This window comes from Gordionus sp. m RMFG-2023, chromosome 4 (assembly GCF_954871325.1).
Source record: "Gordionus sp. m RMFG-2023 chromosome 4, tfGorSpeb1-WG-v2, whole genome shotgun sequence".
Lineage (NCBI taxonomy): Eukaryota > Metazoa > Nematomorpha > Gordioida > Chordodea > Parachordodidae > Gordionus > Gordionus sp. m RMFG-2023.
Window position 1 is genome coordinate 34,513,046 of NC_088778.1, and position 10,063 is coordinate 34,523,108.

General features: G+C 27.7%; 1 protein-coding gene across 1 annotated transcript in view; it reads right to left on the bottom strand.

Annotated features, from left to right (window-relative positions):
* LOC135928087 (erbin-like) overlaps positions 1-9,185 on the bottom strand; it is a 34,863-nt gene extending 25,678 nt beyond the window's left edge. Inside the window, exon 1 of the mRNA XM_065464420.1 lies at positions 9,029-9,185. The gene's annotated coding sequence lies outside the window, so the exon portion shown is untranslated. The remainder of the gene's footprint in view (positions 1-9,028) is intronic.
* Positions 9,186-10,063: the final 878 nt, after the last annotated feature.

Below are 10,063 nucleotides of genomic sequence, written 5' to 3' on the forward strand. Positions count from 1 at the left end.
ATTTTTGATAAATTACGACAAGTCTATATCTCACTGCTTACATAAAAATTATAAATGTGATAATTTCTTAACTTATCTTAAATATAAGAGTGGGATCACGGTAGGAGAGGCTAGTTAAATTTTTTTCCAATAAATGCTAAGATCTTTATAAGAATTTAATTTAGGAAATGATTATGCGATCTCTGAGTTATGATATAAGATTAGAGTTTCTAATGTCAATTTTATAAATAAAAGAAAAAAAAATGCTAAAAATGAGGAAAAGATTATTTATATATTTATCGGTAAAACAAAACTTGATTTTTTGTTTCTACTCATAATAGATTATAATACAAGCTTTTTCGAACCAAAGTTGTTATTTTTTATAACCATATTTCCCTACCACATTAATATTTGTGGTTAGGTAAGGGGACTGCGCCACTTCTAAGACACCGGATTGGGCGCTGAAAAGGATACAAAACGATCCACCTTTTTTTTTCTCAATGTTATGATTGGCTAAGATATTAACACACATAATCGATAAAAAAAATTTATAAAAAAGACGTTATTGTTTGTGGATAAGACTTTCCTTCCACTTTATTTACGGCAGATACCTGCAGGGTATCATTTGCAACTGCCCGGCCAGGCTAGGATTATTTTTTCTTTCAAAACCGGGTCCGGATAATTCTTAAAATTAATATGGGTAATTTAAAATATTTGGTTTCAAAATATACTAACCGGTCCGGGCCCGATGTTTAAAAATAAAAATATTTTAGGTCTGGCCAGGCCCGCGTATATTTAAAAAATTTAAATACGGGCCGGGTTTAGCGACCGGGTCTGCAGGTCTCTGATTTATGATAACTTTATTTAATAACAATTATTTTATATTTAATCTTTCACAATAAATTTGTATGTTTGATTAATTTCAACCAGGTTTACCATTGCATAGTAACGCGCTATATTTTGGGCAAGATTCTATATTGACATGTGTCACCTCTAGTATTTAGGTGTTCCTACCAGTGGAGTAGCTACGGGTGGAAGGATATTTGATTACTATTGAAATTATTCTGGATAGTATTATTATAAAGTCATTGAGAATAAACGATTAAATTATGATAACATATTATTGATGCATTTAAAAAATATATTTATTATATATTGTCGAAGATATGGTTAGGATTTTTAAGATAAACTCAGCCGAAGGCCGGGCAAAAGGCCTAAGCCAGGATTTTATATGTATGGACCCCCTCTAAGGAAAATTAGCTACGCCAGTGGTTCCTATTGTTAGGGATTCCTCCATCTATTGACGATGGTCAAAGCTACTTCTTCAAATCCTAATCCAAACCTAACCGGCGCTCTAAATCTTAGGACTACCCTCGTTCTCACTACGTCTCATACTAATTAATGATATTACTCCAAATTTAACAGTTTTCAAAAATTTTCGCAAATTCTTAACATCTTGTAATTCTCTGGAACCATTTTACACATTTTCTGATAAAAGGGACAATTTAGTAAAAAAAATTTTTTTTTATAGCCACAATAAAATTTATGAAGCAACTAATCAGAATTATAAATAATATTAGGTAAGTTAGAGCCTCCTTTTAGAAGGCATGATGATAGTGATATCTGCAATAATAAATTCCTCGAAAGAATTATTCATTATGAATCCACGTTATCTGCTGGCTTAAATCACTAATGTTCTCAGCATCGGAATCTAATATCGCACAGCTTCACAAATAAGGGAAGTCTATATTATTTCGCAATTTATACAATCCGTGAATTTATATTTTCAAAAATTATTATCAATTAGTCGAAATATTTTTCATTTCTTTTCAAGAATCCAATTCAGAAATATCATAAATCCCTGTCCTTTCTCGGTTAGAAGAATTGAGAAATTTTTATTTTTTCTTTATTATTATTTACCGAAGAAAATAAATTTTATGAATTATATAATATTAAAAATCGTCGAAAAAGAACCAAATTACCTTCCACCATCTTGAATGACCATATCCATATAGATTGCGTTGTTTCTGAACTCAAAATTTTTAAAAGTGTCAGGTCTCGTCTCCAATTTTGGATATTAAAAAGAAATCAAAAAAAGAATTTTGCCAGGAAGGCGGAACTAAACCTACATATAATCTTTCTGAATGGGAGAATACGCAATTTTAAGGATTCATATTTTAAACTTACAGGCACTACAACCAAAACCGACTCGCGTGCCATTAATAGATTTTCTAAAATTAGTATCCGATTTATATATTTCCAGCATGTACGAATGCTTAAAATTGCATTAGCTATACACTTTAATCCGTGCAGAGGGTGAATGATAGATTTAGGCATTAAAACAACATGCGTTCGATTAGCAATGGGACAGAATTGATTTGTTGCCCTCTATTTATTGAAGCATTGGAAAAAAAGAATCATAAATAACATTTTAATTATTTTACGATAGAAGATGACGCTAAAATGACCAACAAGGCATAGGGAACTTGTCAGCCAGTCAAATAATTTAATATTTTATAACCATTTCAAATATATATTCAAAATCCTTGTTGAACCACAATAGAAAAATATCTAACACTCCATTACCTAAAGAATATAAGTTATTCTGTGTTATAATACAACTACCCTGGCATAAAATGTTTTTTTTATTTAAATATATTTCAAGGGGATCTTCATATTCCTTACAAGATTTATAATCCATCATGGCGTAGAGCACAACACCTACCCTATAAATTTAACACAATTTCATGGTGAACTTTCAGGTATTTTTTTTTAAATATATAATCTCTACTGGTCCTAAATGTTGTCACTCCCCATCCAGCATTGGGAGTGATCGTACTCTTATTTTTTTTTAAAATACTTGGACATTTTCCAAGGTGGAAATCGTTCATTTTTTTCTAATTTTCAAGATTTTATATAAAAAATTAAGATAAATTAACAGAGTAGACGGCGTATGTGCTAGAAAAGTCAGAGCATGGACATGCTGGAATCAGATTTTCAAATTTAATAAAAAATCATCTTCAGTTAATAATTTGACGTTGAGAGATTTCAAATCACTATGAGTTCGATATCGCAATGTGACAGGCAAAATGTGACATATTAAAATCCGAATTAATGGTTTGCCGATCTCAATATAAAAAAGAATACAAGATATTTTAAAAAAAATAACCCTGACGGTCGGAGGAAACTACAAAAATGGGGGTTGTGTGGGGCTAAAGCTCTCCGAGCCATGGTTACCAGCTGCTTCCTAATGGCGCCAGTGATTTCGATATAATATAATAAATATTATATCGAAATAAAATATAATACATATTAAATAGATAATCGATATTTATGACATTAAAATCTAATTTTTTTTTTGGTATGGTTTGAATTAAAGGTCAGTAATGGGACTGTCTTTAGCCAAAAAGACCGCCAACCCGTTGATTTTAAAAGCCCAATTATAATTTTTAAAAATTTTATCCTATCTATAAATTTTGTTTAAACCACCTTCCTTCCCTAATATTTAAAAATTATTTTAATGGCTGGTTTTGTCTCTTCATTTATTTATTTTAACGTATATTTTTTTTATAATTTAAACATATATAATATGCAATAATATTTCAAATAAACTGTGCTCACTTCTCCTGAAAAATATTAAAAAATTATCCGCCCACGCTTACATGCCCGCCACCAGTCCAATGTTAAAAATAGGCGTGAGCGGCCAGGCTAAAATCCGCCAATCACAGATCTCTAGTTGGAATAAAATATTATTCTCGAATAATAATGTTTTTTTTTTTGATGAAGATTAAAAATGAAAATATTCGACAAATTTGATTGACGTTTCTGAACCCCAAAACCGAACTGAGTTTATACGATTTCGATATAGTTAAACCCGAACCCAACATGTGGCCAAAAAAACTCGCCGTTTCTAAGTCCTGAATGCAATATTATAAACCGGAATTTCGGAAAATCGAATTAAAATGATTTAAAAAAAATATATCTTCCTCGTTAGTTTTTAAGCAAAATATAAATTATTACAATGTATTATTTTTGTAGAGTGTACACAAATAAATCCTGACAAATTAATCAATAAAAAAAATTATATGACAAAATTTTTTTCAAATATTGAAAAAAATGTCGTATCTTCCCCAACTAGCATTCATTGATTGTATAAATATTGGATATTATAAAAAATATTTTATATTACATAACATCGGCATAATAAGCTAATACGATATAATTTTATAATATATAAATCATTTTAATATCAGATTTTTTTTAAAAAAAAATATACATAATTTGTTACATATTATATTATTTTTATTTTAATTTTAATAGTTATATAAAAAATGAATATTAAAATATTTAAATCCCTGGTGTAACTAAAATAATAATTAGATGGTTATACATACATAAAAGGAAGAGCTATTTTTTTTAATGCTAATAAATATTTATATGCCTCTTTTTTTAATAATATTTTTAAAAAAATCCAAATTAAATAATGAATGAACAATAAAAATAGGAAATTTAGAAATGATTTGTTCAGAGAATAACAATAGATATAGTATAAATGATAGTTTAAAATGCAAAGTTTAAGATTGTTGCGATGCGATACTAATAAAAATACGGGCATAACATTAGAATCTTCATCTGAAGATGGTTTCTTAGAAATTTTCTTCGAGATTTTCGCTTTCTTTCTTTCTTTCTTTAAAAAACCTTTGTGTTATCTACGAGCAATTAGGTTTGCATAATATTTTTTCTGATTAACCCTTTTTAAAAATCGATTCAAATCGAGTAGTTTAACCACTAATTAGAAACTTCAGTCAATATTGGACATATTATAGTTAATTAAAACGAATATTTTTTAAACTATTGATTAAATCAGAATAATCTCTAGTTCCCTAATTGCAGTGTCGGCTACTTCGAGTGAGTGTGCGAAGAGATATTTTTCAACAATAAAATTTATAATTTTCTCTATATATAGATGTAAATTATTGAAGCAAATATTGGGAAATATTTTAAATACCATTAAAATAAAATAAAGAGCCAACCAAACCAAACCAATAAAATAATTTTTAAATGGTGGGGGCAGGTTAGGCACAATTTTCGGGCAAATGAACAGGCGGGTAAATTGAAAAACTATAGGCGGACGCGGACGCAGACTTACTCATTACCATTTTTTAAAGATTAAATATTGTTCAATATTGCACTTGATAAATGATGTTTATTTGTTATAATTTATAAATTATAGATATTATTTATATAATGCCAAATTAATATTAAAATAAACGTTTTATAGAGAAGGAAGGAAAGAAAGAAAGGAAAGAAAGAAAGAAAGAAAGGAAAGAAAAGAAAGAAAGAAAGAAAGAAAGAAAGAAAGAAAGAAAGAAAGAAAGAAAGAAAGAAAGAAAGAAAGAAAGAAAGAAAGAAAGAAAGAAAGAAAGAAAGAAAGAAAGAAAGTACTTTTTAATCATGAAATATAAAAAGATGAGCTTCAAAATAACTGATTTAATATTTTATGTTCCCTTGTTGGTTGGTATACTGGGAAATCTCTGCGGATATTAATTATTTTTAAAATTTCTTATATACAATATTGTCTAATTTTAAATGTAAGTTTTTCTTTTTAAATTTAATTTCTTTTTTTTTAAAATTAAAACTATTTATGAAATGACATATATAAAAAAAACACTAATAAATTAAGACACCTAAAAAGAAAGTATATTTAATTAAAGATTTAATAATATGTTCCCAAAAAGGAACTTAAATATATCGAAAAATTTTGATTCGAATTTTTTGAATAATGTATAAAAATTCATTGGATTGCTTGGTAAAATCTTGAATTTCGCCACTTATTTTTAAAAAAAATTAAATGTTATTAGCAAAAAGAGCTGATAATGGATATCATGTAACTATAGGAATGAAAAGAAAATTATTAAGTTCATAATATTTTTTTTAAATTTTAATCAGATAATTAATTTAAAAAATAATATATTCTATATTTAAAATACGACATTTATTTAACTATTACAGTATTGAAGAATTGTTAGTAATATTTGAGAATAAAGATTATCAAACGATATATCTAGTCATTGAAATCCTAGTGAGAAGGCTAGTGGAGATGAAAATCGAGGTAGTATAATAAATAAACTTAGTGGAAGTCAGTGAAAACCAGTCAACCATGGAGCTTGAATCCCCGGAGAGAAAGAATGAAATAGACAATATAATCTAAAAATAAAATAAAACCACCAAGGGGAGACCGGGGTTATATGGCTGGTGTTTTGTCCTTTTTGCAACATAATTTGCTCTTTATTTTTTTTTAAATTAAACTAATTATATAATTGGATAGCCATCATTAGACATTTTAAAATAAAATATGGGGCTTTCAGCTTTCTACACTGTGAGCGCTACTTAGGATTAAGACAAATTCGCCTTTTTACTATTTGCCAATGGCCATGGGTATGCTATAAAACCTCTCGAGGTAGATGGCAAATTCGAAATTTAACCAACATAACACACAAATTTATTCATATCAATAAATAATTTTAAAAAAAATTACCAATGTCTTCAGAATAAAGATTACGTATAACATAGATAATTCCTGTCGCAAATGGAATGTACCTATTCTCGTTAAACTACTCGTTTTGAGCAGATCCATAAATAGGGCTAATTCAATATCTTAGCTTAGAAAAATATTGCTCTAAGGCTAGAGATTTCGCTACTAGATGTATAGACCTTTGTGCCTTCCAGGAGCCAAAATCTTCAGTGGCCGTCTTGAAAAATCGGCTCAGATCGAGCCTTTTAACAACACATACCCATTCAGGGCAATTAGTGCATTATATCGAATCTTCGCGCTTTTACTGAATTATTATACTAACTCCCAAAAATAATTTAACACCCCCCCCCCCCCACGAAAAAAAATGGAAATCTAGCTTCCGTCCTCCCAAAGTTTAAAAATTATTTATTTATTTCGAGGTGGCGACCTAAGTATATTTTTACAAAAATTTCAAAATTTATAAAATTTCCTAACTTTCGTAAAATTATGAAATATCACCAAATTCCTTTTAATATTTCTGTCCATTTTTTTTCTATAATTTGAAAAATTTAAATCAACATTACTTAGTCTTTATTATTCGTAAAAAATTTCACAACTTTATAAATTTTATGAATTTCTAGAATTATAAAAAAATTAATAAAGTGACCACTATCTTATTTTTACATTAAAAACAGCTTATTTTATTAATTTTTTTCGTTAAAGTTAATTAATTATATTTTTGATATTTAGGTCACTGCTCAATAATGTATTATATTTTTACAATTATAAAATACGCAATATAATGAAATAAACAAATAATTAAAAAAAATATATAAATCCAGTCTGCTCATTTCACCCAAAAGTATTCCAAATCCATATAATCTGCCTTTCACAGACCGTGATACCATCATATCCTACCTTCTCCCTCCACATTTCCTCCTATCTTACCTCTATTCCTGATATATCTAAATGATGATCCTTTAAGTAACCAACTATTATCTTGATTAGATAGCGAGATGGCTATAGACTCATGATTGTACTGAGCATAGGCCTATCCAGAGTTTTTTTTAGGAGTAATATAGCTGATTTTTACGAAAATTCTTTTCTATAGTGAAATATTGTATACATTTTTGGGGCTAAGGGAAGTGGAGGGTGTGCTTGGATTTTTTTATTATTAGTTTAAAATGTTATTTATAAGAACATTCAAATTTGCTATGGGGGGATTCTCACCCCTTCATGTCTGGTTTAGAAACATACATCAGGGTTTGGGGTTACACCTAGAATAACCTACTTCTAAATGGTTTTAACCGAAGAACGATCATTACAAATATAACTAAAAATATCAAGGCTCAGTGAATAGATTTACCAGGCAGATAACTACTCACTCAAAATATTTCGCCGAGTAGTTAGCCGAGTAAAATTTTGGTTTTATAATTATCGTCTTACCCCTTGCTGCCAGTGGTAGTGAGTTAGCTTAGGCTAGAAACTCCGGATTGAGTTTACAGCCAGACATTGAGGTAATATAAATTTTATAAAGTTCAAATGACTAATTTTATCTCGAAACAATTAAAACCAAATAAAAAAAAAGTGAAAAAGGGCCAAAAAAATTTTGTTTTTAATCAATATTTATTGAAGGCGCAACTCCAAGTACTAAATAAACATATGGTAGATAGTAGTAGATAGTGTGCATAGAAATTCATTTCCCGACCAAATTTGAAACAATTAACCCTATAGATAAAAAATTTATATACGTTTGCCTTTTTATCCTACCATGGTTTCCTCTATATACAAACTCTACTAATACAGATTGTTTAATTCCAACAATATCGCCAATTCTCTCAGAAACAATAAATGTATCTTATATGGTATAATATACTACTCAATTATATTTTACTTCTTGATATATTGAAAGTACCAAGGGGTTGCTAAAATCTTCAAATGTATTAGAGCATAGAGTGTCAAAGAATGTAAGATACGACTGGATGAATCATTGGATTATTAGTTTCAGAGAACCGAATCAATTTAAATTATATACAAAAAATACACGGAAGTCATGCAAAAAATGTGATATGAATCTTCGAATTTGTTTTAAAATTATATCATATTATTATTGATAAATATATAATTTAAAATTAATACCCTCTTTTAACATGTTTAAGTTTCCCATTTTTTCATATAGGAACAACAATTTTCGAGAGAACTGAGAGATTTAAAAATGAAATACTCATTTCTTTATTTAAATAAAACGAATAAAAATTATTAAAATTATTTAAAAATTCAAAATAAAAATTTGAATTTAGCGCAAAGAGTGTTAATAAGTGAAAATTGCATTCCAATTTGGTTTCAAAAAAGAGCTAATCAGAAAACATTAAATTTGAATAGTTATGATTGGCCAGTTTTTAAATTTAAAAACTTTAAGAAAGATATATTTAAAGATTTTCTGCAAAAACGGCAAATTTCAATTTAAAGTTATATTTTTAAAAAAGTCATTTTAATAATATCAAAAAATAAATTAAAATTGAATAATCGGTATACCTATGGTTGATCGAAGATGACGTTTGAACGACATGAATTTCTAATCGAATCTCCAAAGAATTATTGATTTCGAATAAAAATCTGAACGATTTTGACACTAATATCTTACAATAAATTAGCGAAAAAGAAAAAAAAATTTACATTTTTTTTGATATCATAATAGAAATTTTTTTTTAAAAAAATCAGAAAATTTCTAAATATTCTCTAAGAATTTTGTGACAAATATTTTATTTTAAAATCAATATTGTTGGTTAAAAAAAGATTTATTTTTTAAAAAATGGATATTTCGTATAAATTGTTTAATTTTTGGTATTTTTTAAAAAATTTTTTATAAAATAATTACGATACAAAAAAAAATTTAAAAGATATTTTTAAAAACTTATTTTCCCAATTTAATTGTTTTTATTTTTACTACTAAAAAAAACAACAACAACTTGTGAAGATAAATAATGATGATAATAAATAATCAACAATAAACAAATATATTTTTTTTTTAAGATGCTAACGATATTGTGTTGTCCTAAATCAAAAATAAATCACGAAATAAATAGTTTGACACTTTTGAGGTTATTGGCTGTTATCCATTTAATCCACCAAGCAGCAAAAGTCCCTAAAGTCTAAATTATCGGGAGTTCCTCAAGTGTGTTGTTTTAGGTGCTTGGATGGAGAAGAGGGGGAAAAAAACTCTCCGTAAAGTTTAAAAAAATTACAGATGTAGTCTCAAATATTTTTAGAAAAATATATTACTTATTCCCACCACCAATAAGCATTATATTGAAACTTAGGTAAATTATGGCAAATGTAGATAACGAATTCCATAAATTACATGTCATTGTTGAGTCAAAAGCAGATCAATAGGAATTTAATAGGGCTGCTAACTCGACTTTCAGCAGGGCAAGTCCATCGTTCCAATATTAATCAAAGGGCCAATCTAAGAATACTATATAATAAATTACTTAATCTCTCTTGGATAAATTTTTATAACTTGAATGAATGATAGATTCTTGATGAATCAGGCGCCATTTTAAAAATCTT